A 16,792-nucleotide genomic window follows, 5' to 3' on the forward strand; every position below is an offset into this window, starting at 1 on the left:
TCTTTGTATGTATTTCAATTTCTTTCAACAATGTCTTACAGTTTTCAGTATATACTGTAGGTTCTTTACTTCCTTTGTTAAGTTTATTCCAGGTATTTTTTCTTTTTTGTTGCAACTGTAAATGGTATTGTTTTATTTCTTTTTCTGATATTTCACTGTTAGTATATAGAAATACAATGGATTTTTGTGCTGGAGGCTAAGTCCAGCAGGTCATAATAAATGCAAAAAGTCCTCAAAAAGCTGATGGGCTTTGATATTCAGCAGGGCTGAATATCAGCATTATATTACCCTGCTGCTGGCCGAACAGCTATAGGTAATTCCCCTAACCTGATAATCCTTTACTGTTTACCAAACTTTACCTTTGATATGTGTGTTTGCTTTGCTAAAGGGAAAAATGTGTGAATAAAAAGCCGTGGGTCTGGACATTCAGGGAGCCCATTCCACTAGAGAAGGGTTTCCACCTGGCTTCCTCCAATGCCTTCCAAATTTATATTTCTTGTCTAGTCTCTATCTATTTATGTCGCAGCCCTTTCTCCATATTCCTGAACCCTTGCTGTGAAAAGACTGCGGCATTTTTGTACACTGATTTTGTATCCTGCAACTTTACTGCAATTTTTTATTATTTCGAATAGTCTTTTGGTGGAGTCTTTGGGGTTTTCCACATATAAAATCATGCAATCTACAAATAGTGACAGTTTTATTTCTTTATTTGCAATTTGGATGCCTTTTATTTCTTTCTCTTGCCTGGTTTCTCTGGCTAGGACTTTCAATACTATGTTGAATAACAGTGGAGAGAGTGGGCATCCTGGTCTTGTTCCTGAACTTAGAGGAAAAGCTTTACGCTTTTCACTATTGAATATGATTAATTTCTCATGTATTTCCTTTATTGTGCTCAGACACTTCCCTTGCATACCTGTTATTGAGTGTTTTAATCATAAATGGATGTTGTATCTTGTCAAATGCTTTTTTTGCATCTGTTGATATGATCAGATGATTTTTATCTTTTTTTTTTCTGTCAATGTGGTGTATCACATTGATAGATTTGCACATGTTGAACTATCCTTGTGTCTCTGGAATGAACCCAACTAGATAATTATGTATTATCTTTTTAAAGTATTATTGTATTTGATTTGCTAGTATTTTGTTTAAGATTTTTGAATCTATGTTCATCAGGAATATCAGCCTGTAAGGTTTTTCTCGTGTGTGTGTGTGTGTGTGTGTGTGTGTGTGTGTGTTGTTCTTGCCTGGTTTTGGTATCAGGGTAATGTTGGCCTCATAAAATGAGTTAGGAAAAATTCCCTCTTCTTTAATTTTTTGGAAGAGCTTGAGAAGGCTAGGTAGTAAGTTTTCTTTGAATGTTTAGTACAATTCACCAGTGAAGCCATTTGGTCCTGGACTTTTGTTTTTGTTTTGTTTTTTGGGTGGCGGGGAGAAGAGCTTTCTGATTACTGTTTCAGTTTCTTTATTGTTGATCAATCTATTTAGGTTTTCCAGTTCCTCATGGTTCAGTCTGGTAAGGTTATATATTTCTAAGAATTTGTTCATTTTTTTCTAGGTTATAGAATTTTGTGGTGTATAGCTTTTCATAATATTATTGTAGTCCTTGTACCTCTGTGGTGTCTGCTGTAACTTCTTTTTTTTGTATGTGATTTTATTTACTTGAGTCTTATCTCTTTTTTCCTTAGTGAGTCTAGCCAAAGAACTGTCAATTTTATTTAACTTTCAAAGAACAACTCTTTGTTTCATTAATATTTATGTTGTCTTTTTATTGTATATTTTGTTTAATTCTGCTCTAATTTTTATTATATCCTTTCTTCTATTGCCTTGGTGTTTCATTTGTTCTTCTTTTTCTAGTTCTTTAAGATGAAATGTTAGATTGTTTATTTGAGATTTTTGTTTCTTCAGGTAGGCCTGTAATGGTATAAACTTCTCTTTGTACTACTTTTGCTGCATTCCCCAAATTTTGATATGTCGTATTATCATTTTCATGTGTCTCTATGTATCTTTTGATATCTTCTTTTATTTTTTCTTTGACCTAGTAGTTGTTCAGTAGATGTTGTTTAAGTTGTACACATTTGTGGTTTTTCCAGCTTTCTTCTTCTTTTTTAAAATTTAGATGGAGAGAGGAGTGGAGAAAGAGAGAGAGAGAGAGAGAGAGAGAGAGAGAGAGATCAATTTGTTGTTCCTCTTATTTATGCATTCATTGGTTGATTCTTGTATGTGCCCTGATGAGGTTGGAACCCCCAACCCTGGCATATTGGGACAATGCTCTAGCCAACTGAGCTGCCTGACCAGAGCCTCCAACTTTATTTTTCTAGTTAATTTCCAGTTTCATACTGTTATGATTGAAAAATATACTTGGTATGATTTCAGTGTTCATAAATTTATTGAGACTAGTTTTGTGCCCCAATATGTGGTCTACCCTGGAAAATGTTCCATGTGCACTTGAGAAGAATTCTATTGTTTGGGGATGCAAAGCTCTGTTGATATCAATTATGCCCATTTGGTCTAATGTGTCATTTATGGCTGTTATTTCCTTATTGACTTTCTATTTGGGTAACCTATGCATTGCTGTCCATGGTGTATTTAGGTCCCCCATTATAATTACATTTTTGTCAATTTCTCCCTTTAGATCTGTTAGTATTTGTTTTACATATTTTGGTGCTCCCAGGTTGGATATATATCTATACTAATAAAAACCTAGGTGGCCCTTGCAACCTTGTGCAACACCCTCACGTCATCACAAGATGGCTGCCCCCACGTTGTCACAAGATGGCTGCCACAAGATGGCCACCACAAGATGGCTGGCAGGGGAGGGCAGTTGTGGGCGATCAGGCCAGCAGGGGAGGGCAGTTGGGGGTGACCGGGCTGGCAGGGGAGGGCAGTTGGGGGCGATCGGGCCAGCAGGACAGAAGTATGGCTATACCCACTTTTCTCTGGATAACATTTGCTTGGAATATTATCTTTCCGCCTTACTTTGAGTCTATGTTTGTCTTTGTAGCTGAGAAGCGTCTCCTAATATAATAAGATAGAGTTGGAATTTGTTATTTATTTTTTTAAAATTTTATATATGTATGTGTGTTTTAATTGATTTCAGAGAGGAAGTGAGAGGGAGAGATAGAAACATCAATGAAGAGAGAGAATAATTTTTAAAAAAATCTTTATTGTTGAAAGCATTACATATGTCCTCCATTTCCCCCCATTAACCTCTTCCAGCCTGCTCCCAGCCTCCTCCCCTTCCTGCCCCAGGCCCTCACCACCCCACTGTCTGTGTCCACAGGTTATACATATATGCATACAAGTTCATTGATTGATCGCTTCCTATCCACCCTCCCCTGCTTTCCCTCTGAGGTTTGAGAACCATTGATCGGATGCCTCCTGTACGCCCCACACTGGAGATCGAGCCCACAGCTCGGTCATGTGCTCTGACCAGGGATCAAACAATGATCTCCTGGTTCATAGGTAGATATTCAACCAGTAAGCCACACTGGCTATGCAGGAACTTTTTTTTTTTTTTTTTTAATTCATCCTGTTACTCTGTGCGTTTTAATTAGGAATTCAGTCCATTTGCATTTAGCATGATTATTGATATACTAGAGGCCTGGTGCACAACATTCGTGCACTGGGGGGAGGGGGGTCCCTCAGCCCAGCCTGCGCCCTCTCGCAGTCCGGGATCCCTCGGGAGATGTCTGCCTGCTTCAGAGGCCAGAGAGGCTCCCACCACCACTGCTGCACTCGACAGCTGTGAGCCTGGCTTCTGGCTGAGCGGTGCTCCTTCTGTGGGAGTGCACTGACCGCAAGGGGGCAGCTCCTGCATTGAGTGTCTGTCCCCTGGTAGTCAGTGCATGTCATAGCGACCAGTCATTCCACTGGTCGATTTGCTTATTAGACCTTTTATTATAAACTAGAAGACCAGTGCACAAAATTCGTGCACTGATAGGGTCCCTAGCAGCTGCCAGCTGCCAGCTGGGTACTCCCTCCCTTCCCCCAGCAGCCTGTCAGTGCCAGGGCCTCCTTCCCTTACCCCAGCCACCTGCCACTGCCAGGGCCTCCCTTCCTTCCCCCCGACCACCTGCCAGTGCCAGTGCCTCCCTCCCTTTCCTCAGCCACCTGCAAGTGCTGAGGCATCCCACCCTTCCCCCACTGCCTGCTGCCACTGCTGGCCAGGGCCTCCCTCCCTTCCCCCGGCCAGCCCGCCCCTGGTCGAACTCCCAGAAGAACTCCCATCAAGGGGACAATTTATATACTACGCTTTTATTATATAGAAGGATGAGGACATCCTATAGCCATTTTATCTTTTGTTTTCTGGTTGCTCTGTTTCTCCATTGTTTCTGTCCCCTTATGTTTGTCTACTATTTTAGTTTTTGTGGTATTCTATGATTTTCCCTGACATTTCTTCTTTTTTTATGTTATGTGTCTCAGTTCTAAATTTTTGTTTTGTGATTACCATTAGGTTTATGCAAAAAAAGTTTCATACATACAATTGTCAGTTTTCTTCTCATTGCATCTTATCCCCCTTCCCTTTTATTGACACAAATTATCCCCTTTAATGCTGTAAGTTGATTCCCAAATTGCAGTAGCTATTGTCTTCTTTGAAAAGGTGATATTTATCTCCTTTAACATTTATATTATATTTAAGTGTTTAATATCCTATTCTGAACAAGAGCTGCAATTCCTGCTTCTGTCTGTTATTCATCTTACTCACAATTTTGTATCATTTTGTCTTTTTGTTTCCAGCAGAGGAGCACCTTTTAGCATTTCTTGTAATGCAAGTCTTGTGATGGTAAATTTTTTCAGCTTTTGTTTGTCTGGAAAAGCCTTTATTTCTTCTTAATTTCTAAAGGATAACTTTGCTGGATATATTATTCTTTCCTGGTGATTTTTCTCTTTTCATATTTTAATTATACTTTATTCTAGTTGTAGAGTTTCTTCTGACAAATCCAATGATAATTTAATGGGGTTTCTTTGATAGGTTACCATCTTCTTTTCCCTGGCTGCCTTAATAATTCTTTCTTTATTGTTAATTTTTGACAGCTTTTATATAATGTGCCTTGGAGAAGGCCTTTTGGATTTGAATAGTGAGGTGTTCTATTAGCTTTTTGGATGAGGCAGTCCAGTTCTTTCTATAGGTTTGAGATGTTCTCATCAATTACTTGTTTAAATAAGCTACCGTATCTGTTCTTTTCTCCCTCATATATCCATTATCCTTATATTGCTCTTTTTATTAGAGCCATATGATTCTCATGGAGTTCTTACATTTATTTTTTATTCTCAATTCTCTCATCTCTTCCACCTGAGTCATTCCTAGGTTTCTATTTCCAATATCACCAATTCTTTGCTGTTCTGGTCTGTAATATTTCCTAAGCTTGCTAGTTCATTCTTTATCTCATTTAGTGAATTCTTCAGCTCCAGAATTTTTGTTTGGTTCTTTTTTATAATTTAAATCTTATTAGGAAAGTCCTTTTGTTTGTTGATGTTATTTCTAAGGTAATTGAACTGCTTTTCTGAGTTTTCTTGTATCTCATTGAGTTTTTTCAGAACTGATATCTTGAATGTTTGTCATTTAAATCACAATTTTCATTTTCTTTGTGAACTCCCTTGTCATCTTGGCTACTCATTGTGCTTGATGGATTATTTCTTTGCCTGGGCATTTGATGTATTGAAATCTTTATATATATACAAAATATTTATTTATTATTTTAAAAAATATATTTTTATTGATTTCAGAGTGGAAGGGAGAGGGGGAGAGAGAGAGAGATAGAAACATCAATGATGAGAGAGAATCATTGATTGGCTGCCTCCTGCACACACAACTTCCACCCCACTGGGGATTGAGCATGCAACCCAGACATGTGCCCCAACCGGGAATTGAACCATGACAGCTGGGCCTAAAATTTATGTATTTGTTTTAGAGTGAGAGGAAGGGGAAGAGAAAGAGAGATTTGTTGTCCCACTTATTTATGCATTTATTGGTTGATTCTTTTTAAAAATATATATATATATTTTATTGATTTTTCACAGAGAGGAAGGGAGAGGGATAGAGAGCTAGAAACATCAATGAGAGAGAGACATCGACCAGCTGCCTCCTGCACACCCCCCACCGGGGGATGTGGCCGCAACCAATGTACATGCCCTTGACCGGAATCGAACCTGGGACCTTCCAGTCCGCAGACCGACGCTCTATCCACTGAGCCAAACCGGTTTTGGCATGGTTGATTCTTATATGTGTTCTGACAGGGGATGGAACCCGCAACCTTGGCATATCCAGATGATGCTCTAACCAGATGGGCTACTCCGCCAGGGACTTGAAATCTTAAAAGGACTATTTTGCTTTTAACAATTCAGCAAGTTAAGTAGAGGTCTTTCTTTTTTTCCATTAGGTGGTGCTATTGCGCAAGTTTTTGTTTTCTCTTATATGGGACTTCTGGGATCTTAGTGGGATCTTGTCACCTGGGCTATAGAAAATGCCGCGTATTCTCTGAGGAGGTGGGCTTTCCCATCTATGACCAGGTCACTTTGGTCTCAAGGCACCACCTGTGTGGTGGTATGTGGTAGGTAATGGGGTTCCTAGGGCTGCCTCCTTATAACCAGAGGCTGCCAGCTGCACTGTACTATCTGAAGTATCCCAGCTGCCTCTACTGGGTTCCACTGTGAGGGATGGGGGGGTCGGTGAGAGAGAGAGGCAGGCTCCTAGGCCTGTGGTTTTTGTTTTTTCACTGGGTTTAGCAGCAATGTGTAGAGGCCACTCAGGCTGCAAGCTTGCTTCTGCCCCTCTGGCTCTCTTTGGGGGGCCCAGTGAGGGCTGCAATCTGACATTTACACTGCTATTGCTTCAGGTGATGCTCACAGAAGGGCTTGATTGTGCCTGCAGCTGCCATCTCTGTTCTTTCTCCATCCTATCTCTCCTGCTTATGCTCACATGCCCTTCTTCAGATGTCTTAATGCACAGATCTTTCAGACATGTATGTGTTGAGCAGGGAATTCTTTGTCTGACTTGGAACTTTTAGGGGCAAGACCAAGAGGTTGTCTCACTCTGCTATGATTCTGATATCACTCAAACACTGTTTTCTGTAAGGTGTCTTCTGATTTCAAACGTAGCACTTCTGGAGGACACCAAAGCCAAAATTTTTAGCAATTACTACTGGACCTAGCAGTGAAATTTCATCAGTCTACTCTTAGCAGAAAGTCCAGGAAGAATATATTCTTGTTGTTGTTAAAAATTATATATATAAAAACCAAGCGACCAGAATGATGGAACGACCGGAATGACTGGTCACTATGATGCGTACTGCGGTGGCCAAACAGCAGGATTGGGGCCCCGATCGGCCCCCCAACCTCCCACGGCCCCTCCCCCTAGCTGGCTCGGTCCCCGATCGGCCCTCCCAACCCTGATTGGGGGCAGGGCTGGCTGGCCAACTGCCCGTAGCCCCTCTTCATCCCCTCTCCGCCAACCTGGCCCCGATTGGCCCCCATCGAGGCTGGCTGGCTGGATACCATCTGTGCACAAATTCGTGCACTGGGCCTCTAGTTTTAATACATTCTTACATGCAAATGCTGAAGAAAATGAAATGAAAAAAAAAATGTTAAGAAATAAGGAGAATATTATTTCCATCCAATTCATGGTACTGCAGAACTCTGGAATCTATGATTCAAAGGAAGAAATCTAAGTAAAAATAATATTAATATTTCATTCAATTGTATTATAAATCAATATGTACACTTAACCTTGGATGTTAGGAAAAGTTTTCAAATGTTGTGAATTACAGCACATTCTTGGATGAGGCCAGCCTCGGAGTTGTGAATTACAGCACATTCTTGGATGAGGCCAGCCTCAGAGGAAGGGTCAGATCTTGAGACATAGATGGGTATTCTTATTTCTCTTCAGCAGGATAGGCAAGCAGGAAGTGCCAGCATTGAAAATTAGACCTGCCTTCAGTGTCACTGAGGTACAGATTGGTAAGGGTTGGTTAAGCTGCCACAATGCTGTATTTGAAGCCTATCTTGATAGCTATTTGGCTCCAGTATGATATATTTATGTTATATTTATTGCCATGTAACGCACACACCACCCAAATTATATATATTACAGAATATATATTACTCTGATTCTAAAGCACTCTATGAATAAATGATCACTGAAATTTGTTGGCAATTAAATGAGAAGTGGGATTTGATGACTAGTGCTTCACTATGCTGAAAACTATGTTATGTATAGTATTAATAATTACACAGGAATATTGAAAACAGGCAAGATTATACAAAGTTACAAAATAGCAAATATATTAAAATGTCAAGTTAGTTTAATGGTACAAGCAATTACACTTCATTCATCTTAATGGATTTGCTTCCCATAATATCTAATCTACCCCAGATTCATTTCTTACATTATTTAAATACCATGCTAATTTTAAGAAATACCTTAGACCTAAGTAAATAATACATCTTGGAAGGATCTAAATGAATAAGACACCTAGAAAGAGTAAGGAAAAGTTAGAAATATTCTGCCAACCTGACATTTACTGCCAATCTGTTCAAAGTAGTGGACCACAATAGGGCAAATAGAGAAGCCACTTCTCCATCATGGCAGGATAGTGCAACACAAATGTGAACTTTACAGGAACTGTGACTGCTCGCTTATGCATTCATCAAAATGTATACTGTTCACTGGGCAGCAGTGTGGAAGGATACAGGGACATATGGGGAGGAACTAAATTGTCATCAGAACAAGAACTGAGGGCAGCTTCTCCCAGACAAAAGTGCTGGCAGAGGTCATTGTTCCTTTGCTGAGACCTCCCTGCCACAATGCCAACAGGCAGTCGCCATATCTGCGTCTTCATCAACCTGGCCCATAGTGTTTGTCCCACCCTGGTGACTCCCTGAAACCCTGGCCCACCCAATTTGCAGCTCCACCGAAGCTGTTTTCAGTGTGTTTTCCATATGAATGCCCTGTCCTGGCTTAGGCTTCAGACTTGCCTAAAATCTCTCAAACAAGCATCAGCTGACATCAGCATGACTCATACCTCTTGCTATGTGGTCCTAGGCCTGACACTAGCAGCAGCCTGCCTTGGTTCACAGCTTGGCCTCTCATGGGCACTTCCAAGCCAAACACAAGTAGCAGCCATCTGCAGATCACTCTGTAGCTCATGCTGGGTGGCCCTAGGCATGGCACAGGCAACTGCTGACTTTGCACCTCCCAGGAGGCCCCAGAATCAGTGCACCCAGTGGTCAGCTTCAGACTGCGCCAGATTACAACCCTACCATGAGCAACACACTCAAGGGGAAGACTCAGTGAGCACCAAAGCACAACTGAAGCAAGTCCTGCTCCATAGGGGCATCTCCTGCACAGCAGCTCTTCTGCTGTAGTTGCAGTTGGTCTGCATAGCCAGTTGGTCTGGAGGTCAATCCCTCCCAGTGATGCCAATAGCAATCAAGTCTCAACTACAACAGGACAGCCCACACAGCCCACACAGGAGTGCACCTACACTGCCCAACTCAGGTGATTGAGGAGGCTGAGCCACTGGGCCCTACAGGACACCTACTACATCAGGCTACTCTACCAATACCAGGAGACATATAGCAACTCTACCTAACACATAGAAACAAACACATGGAAGCAGCCAAAATGAGGAGACAAAGAAACATGTCATAAATGAAAGGACATAAGAAATCTCCAGAAAAAGAACTAAATAAAATGGAAGCAAGTAAACTACTAGATACAGAGTTCAAAACAATGGTTATAGGGATGCTCAAGGAATTTTATGAGAACTTCAAAGAACTTAGTGAAAACATCAGCAACATAAAAAAGGACCAGTCAGAAATGAAGGATACACTAACTGAAATGAAAAATAATTTACAGGGAATCAACAGTAGAGTAGAGGATGCCAAGAATCAAATCAGTGATTTGGAATATGAGGAAGCAAAAACACCCAATCAGAAGAGCAAAAAGAAAAAAGAATTAAAAAATATGAAGATAGTTTAAGGAGCCCCAGGGACAACCTCAAGTGCACCAACATTCACATCATGGGGGTGTTGGGAGAAGAGAGGAAGCAATAAATTGAATACCTACTTGAAAAAATAATGACAGACACACATGGTGTCAAAACAAGCCAAAGGAAAATCATTTGGGCAAAAAATGAAAAAGGATCCCAAGTCTAATTTGTAGAAAAGATTCCTTTATTAACTTTTGGTTGAGAATATGTTTGTATATTTTCAGAAAACAACTCCAAGACCATGTGGATTCCTGCAACAGAGAGGAATTGACAGGACTGCTCCAGCCATGAAGACAGAAGAGAAACAGTCCAGAGATGGAAGACGCTGACAACGCCTTGCCATATTAGCAGTCAGCAGCTGTGCATTGCTGCAGGTTGCCCAGGACCAAACCAGAGAGGGTCGGACCTGCATTACCTCCATTTGTCCACCATCCAGAACTGAAATATCATTGCTGACATGACCTCTGGAGCAGTCCTGTCAATTCCTCTCTGTTGCAGGAATTCACATGGTCTTGGAGTTGTTTTCTGAAAATATACCAACATATTCTCGACCAAAAGTTAATAAAGAAATCTTTTCTATAAATTTGACTTGGGATCCTTTTTCATTTTTTGCCCAAATGATTTTGCTGACATGTACACATAAGGAACTGTTTGACATTGAAATTGGGTCTCAAAAGAACTGTTGGCCCAGAAAGAAACTCACTACAGACTGACTCATTTGCCTCTCAGCATAACCATTATTGCTTGCCTCATTTTCGGTTCTTATAAGTATATTTCTAGTATCACATGATCTCACTCATCTAGGGGAAATAATGAACAACATAAACTGATGAACAAAAACAGACCAGGAGACAGGGAAGCATTGATCAGACTGTCAAACCTCAGAGGGAAGGTAGGGGAGGGTGGGGGTAAGTGGGGGAGATCAACCAAAGGACTTGTGGTCATGGACAACAGGGGAGTGGGAGCATGCGTGCGGAGGGGTTTGGGATGGGAATGGGGGGATGAGAACAAATATGTGATACCTTAATCAATAAAGAAATAAAAAAAAAGAAAAAATAATGACAGAAAGCTTCCCTTACCTGGTGAAAGAAATAGACATAAAAGTCTAGGAAGCATAGAGAGTCCCAAACAAGATGAACCCAAAGAGACACACACCAAGACACATCATAATTAAAATGCAAAAGATTAAAGACAAAAAGAGAATCTTAAAAACAGCAAGAGAAAAGCAGTTAGTTACCTCCAAGGGAATTGTTGGAATAGTTTGAGGAGGATAGGTGTTAATTCTTCTTTGAATGTTTTGTAAAATTCCCCTGTTAAGCCATCCAGACCAGGACTTTTGTTTGCTGGGAGCTTCTTTATTGCTACTTTAATTTTATCAGTTATTTTTGGCCTATTTGGGTTTTCTGATTCTTCCTAATTCAGTTTCAGGTTCTTGCTGTTTATAACCTTGAATAGTTCATGCCTTTCTCTTCTGACTTGTAGAGTTTTTGATGAGAAATCAGCTGATAGCCTTATGGGAGCTCCTTTGTAAGTAATAAATTGCTTTTCTCTTTCTGCCTTTACAATTCTCTTTGTCTTTAATTTTTGGCATTTTAATTATGATATGTCTGGGCATGGACCTGTTTGGGTTCTTCATGCGTGGGACTCTCTGCCTCCTGAACTTGTGTGACTTTTTTCTTCACCAGGTTAGGGAAGTTTTCTGCCATATTTCTTCAAACAGATTCTCTATCCCTTGCTCACTTTCTTCAACTTCTGGTACTCCTTGATGTGAATATTGTTGTTTCATGTTGTCCCACAGCTCCCTTATGCTCTCCTCCTGTTTTTTAATTGTGTTTTTGTTTTTTTTTCCCATTTTAATTCTCTGATTGAGTGATGTTTTTCTACCCTGTCTTCTAATTCACTGATCCAATCCTTGGCTTCCCCTAATTTGCTGTGTATTCCTTCCAATGTGTTCTTTATTAGTGCCATGTATTCTTCATTTCTGACTGGTCATTTTTCAAAGTTTCTATATATTTTCTCATGCTGATCCTTGCAATCATTATTCTGAACTCTATATCTGATAAATTTCGTATGTCCATTTCATTTAGTTCTTCTAAAATTCTATTTTTCTTTCATTTGGAGCTTATTTTTTTTGTCTCCCCATTTTGGCTTCCTGTTGGGTTTGAATCTATATATTAGGTAGATCTGCTGTGATTCCCATTCTCTGAGGCAGGACAACTTCATATTTTGTTTGTGACTGGCTGTGAGTGCCTTTTGGAGCTATCAGCAATCCACAGCTTGTGGCTTCTTCTGCCTGGGCTGGGTGCCTTTGGAAAAGACCAAGATGTGCACCAAGATCTGCTTTTCCTAGCTCTGGGCCCAGAAGGAGATCAGGCAAAGACTCAAACCCTCCAGAGATCTGCCTCTGACTGTAAATGGCCTTAGAGTATAAACCACAGCAAGTGGGGTGAGAGGTTTTGCACAGGGTAGGGCAACTGCTTCTCCCCCTGCCTGGATGGTAATGGTCTGTCTGAGAATGATATCCTCTGCAGTACATGGGAATGACCCAGCACAGGAAACCAGGGGCAGCTGCCTTTTGAGCTCTAACCTTAGAGCTCCCAACCTTGGATTTTCCTCACACAGCTCTAGTCCACTGTGCCCTCCCTCTGCTAGAGCCCAACGTGAGTGGTTGCACATGAAATTTTGTGCATTGGCCCTTTAAGAAGGTGCCTGCATTTCCAGCTGTCTCTCTCTGGCAGACAGGAACTCTGCTGTTTTTTGCAACCAGATGTTATGTGGGCAACTTTCTCAGTTCTGGTGCTCTGTGCTGGGAAACCCAGCTTGAGGTTTAGACCCCAGAGTTCCCAGTGGGAATCCTCCACAGCTGGGATATCCCTCCAGACCTTCAGCTACTGACTGTGGCCAGGTGCCCGGCCAGCCCTCTTGCACTTCTGCACTTCCTACAAGTCTCTATGTGGTTTTTATTTTCTATACTTGGTTATCAGGATTCTCCCCAGCTAGGCTTCAGTTGATTATTCAGGATAGTTTTTCTGTATTTTAGTTGTAATTCCAGTTTGGTCCTGGAGAGTGTCAGTATAGCTTCCACTTACTCCACCATTTTGGAACTCCAAGGAAATTATTTTTTAAATTATGGCACAGTAATTCCTCTTATTGAAGGCACATTAAATTTTAACAATTTATGGGCATTTATCTAATTCTTTACTATTATAAATTATGTCTTTAAAAAAACACATATATTGGTGAACACACAATACAGTGTGCAGATGATGTTTTGTGGAATTGGGTACCTGAAACTTGTATAATTTTGTTAACTACTTTTACCCCAATAAATTAAATAAAAAGGAAAAAATCAAATAAAAAAAATATATATATATTTTATAAACTCAAACCTATGGCTCATGAAATATTCACATTAGCTATTAAAAAGCTGCCAAGGAAAAGTCAAATAGAAGAAGGTAGTCAAGCCCTGGCCATTGTGGCTCAGTTGCTTGGAGTACAGTCCTGTACACCAAAAGGTGGCGGGTTTGATCCCCAGTCAGCGTGTGTGTGGAGGCAACTCATTGATATTTCTCTCACGTTGATTTTTCTCTCCCTCCTTTACTCTCTCTAAAACCAATTAAGAAAATAAAGAAGGCAGTCAAAAAGCACAAACTAAATAAAAACTAGATGTAATGTACAACCTGATGGCTATAGCTAACATTGCTGTATAAAATACAAGTTGTTAAAAGAGTACAAAGAAATCTCATCACAAGGAGAAAAGTTTTTTTCCCCCTTTTTTCTTTTTATTGTATTTACGTGAAAAGATGGGTGGTAGTGGAACCTACCGTGGTAATCATTTCACAGTATATATAAATCAAACCATCATGCTATATGCCTTAAACTTGATACAGGATGTATGTCAGTTATTTCTCAATGAAATTGGCAAACAAACATAAATTGCCACCTTTTAAAATACTGTCCTACCAACTCTTTCATGGGTTACAAATTATTGTACTCCCTTATTCCACATAGATAGAAATCCAAATCTGCGTTTATTTCTAATACAAACTTTCCCTGATTAAAAAAAAAAAATTGAGGGAGTTTCCAATGAAAGTTACATCAGCTACCAAGAATATTCGATGGGAGTTGAAATTGTGTAAACAAAGCATTTTACCTTATTTTTTATTAATTAAAAGTACCCTTGAATCAGAGATAATTTATGTTTTTAAATTATTTGTAACTCCAATTAACACTCTGTTGAAACACACCCACATGGTATCAGGGCCCAAATCCTTCAAGTCGTGAAATTATTTCTTCTTTTGGGATCATTAACCAGTGCATTGTGAAATTCTGTTGAAATAGTCAAGATTCTCTCTTCCATGTAGCCACTCTGTCTGTCCCCTTCCCTCTGACCTACGTCACATCTGCACCTTCATCACAGAGTCACTGTCCTGATGTCCCTGGATTGTGCAATCCCAAGTGCAGCAAACAGCTACCTGGAGCAAAGAGGTCAGTGTATTGATCTGTTTGCTGTTTTTAACCCAGGTTTGAAACAGTATTTGACCTACCTACATTGAGAGGAGTAATTAATCTAAAATTCTGTTCTCAAGAGGACATCAGATTCCTGAGGAAATACCCTTAGGAGAAAGTTTGCTTGAACACTTTCACAACTCAATGCCAACCAATCAGTTCTCTGAGCTCCTGTGAGATATAAAGCTTTTTGAGTTCTGCATGTTTCCTTATTCCTAAAACAAAGATAGCAGAAAGAGCCACTGCTTTGAAGAACTTGAAAGAATTTTGGAGGAAGACCTATTCCAACAGAAAGAACTAGTTTCTGCAACCTTGTTGCTTTTAAGAGGAAGCCTTCTGGAAGGTATTACTGTATAGTGTAGTGGTTAAGAACATGAACTTGGTTGGACAACTAGAATTGAACAAGAAATAGAATTGGAAAGAACTTTGATGAGTCTCAACTCTTCCCTTAGTACGTGTACAACACTAGGCAAGTGACTTGACCCCTCTAAGCCTGTTTCTTCACCAACATCATTCATGGGACAGCAAGCAAAACAGCAAGCAGAGGATGAGAGTTTGTGCCAAAAAGGCAACCCCTGTATAAGAGGGGTAACATTTTGCAGGAAAGTTTCCTGCTTGCTTCTTAGTTTACAGAGTAAATTGGGGCTGATGTTTGTTAAAGAGAGGCGAGGAAGAGAAGAAATGTAGGTTTGGGGGGAGTGATGACAGTTCCCTTTTGAGGAATGAAGAGGAAGGGGCTAAAGGGAGACAAGCAAAGTATGGGCCTAGGGATGAGGGCTCAGCAAGGGTGCCAGCAGTGATCTGCAGTAGAGGCAGCACGTGGTGAATTAGAGATGCAGTCACATGATGACTAGGGTTTTCAAAGGTTAAATGACTCACTAAAGGTCACATGGATTTTTTATTTTTATTTTTTGTGTTTTTATTTTATTTTTTTAATTACTCTATTGATTAAGGTATCACATATTTGTCATCAACCCCCCCCCCCCATTCCCATCCCAACCCCCCCCCACACACACACACACGCACGCCCCCATCCCCCTGTTGTCCGTGATCACTGGCCAGGCTCATATGCAAGCACACAAGTCCCCTGGTTGATCTATCTCCCTTGTCCCCACCCTCCTCTACCCTCCCTCCGAGGCCCGACAGTCTGATCAATGCTGTTCTTGATCTTCAGTCCATGTTGCTCATCCTTTCCCCTAGATGAGCTCATCACATGGATTTTTTAAAACAACCTGGCTCCAAGTACAGAGCTCCCTCTAATCTATAACAGGAGATCTGGGTCTATCCTTCATAAGCTTTCCTTTGGGCCTCATGTTTCTAGTTTGCAAAAGCCACTAGGCCAGGTGATATTGAAAGTCTCTCAGTCCTCTAGGACAGGGGTTGCCAACCAGTAGTCCCCGGAGGTCCACTGAGGTCCGAAAGGTTGGGGACTGCTGCTCTAGGATGTTGTAATGGGAGTTATGCTCCTGGATCTGCTTCCTACTAGTTGTGTTATATGTTACCTTGGCAGTTCATTGGAACTCCCTGGCTTGTTTCTGTAATTAAATTTTGTTTCAGAACCTTGAGTTCTCAAAAGTGAACTGATTCTATGAAGACAGTTTTATGCTACGTTGATTTGAGTCTCCACTTATCAAGAGTTCTGAGTCCTTCATAGCACCTCCTCCCTCAGGGAGGTCTATTCAGTTGTGAAGCGTGTCAAATATTTAAGTCACTGGCTGGCACACAAAAAAAAAAATCACTTAATTATGTTGTAGGCGGAGAAAACAGCACCAGGTGTTAGACTGGTGGGATCAAACCGGACCTGGGTTCAGCAACCTCGGTACTTGAGTTCTGGCTAGGAAAGAATTCAGAGTCAAGACTCAAGCTATAAGAGAAGATTTATTTATAAAATCACAGAGGCAGAAGAAGTAACTTGTAGAAGAAATAGGCTTAAGAAATGGGCTTAGGAAATAAGTTATAGAGGTAAAGGATGGGCTCTCGGAGCTCGGGAGAGAGGAATGAATGGTAAAGCACCTAGGGCGTGGGGGAGGGAGGAGGGGAAAGGCACAGGGTGGTCCTGGGAGGTGGAGATTTTAGGGGAGGTTCCAGAGGGAAGGTCTCCGTAGAATAGTAGCTTTCTAGGTGTGTTCTTTCAGGGTCTAGGTCTCCACTAGGTCAGCGCCAGGGCAGGGGTCGTTATTCAATGCAGCTGGTCTTGAGGTCAGCTGTGGGGGTCACTTGTCTGGTTTTCTGGGCCTGGAGCTGAAATAAAACTGAGGCCTAGATGTAACCTCTAGGGAGAAAAGGCCAGGTGT

This window comes from Eptesicus fuscus, chromosome 8, assembly GCF_027574615.1.
Source record: "Eptesicus fuscus isolate TK198812 chromosome 8, DD_ASM_mEF_20220401, whole genome shotgun sequence".
Lineage (NCBI taxonomy): Eukaryota > Metazoa > Chordata > Mammalia > Chiroptera > Vespertilionidae > Eptesicus > Eptesicus fuscus.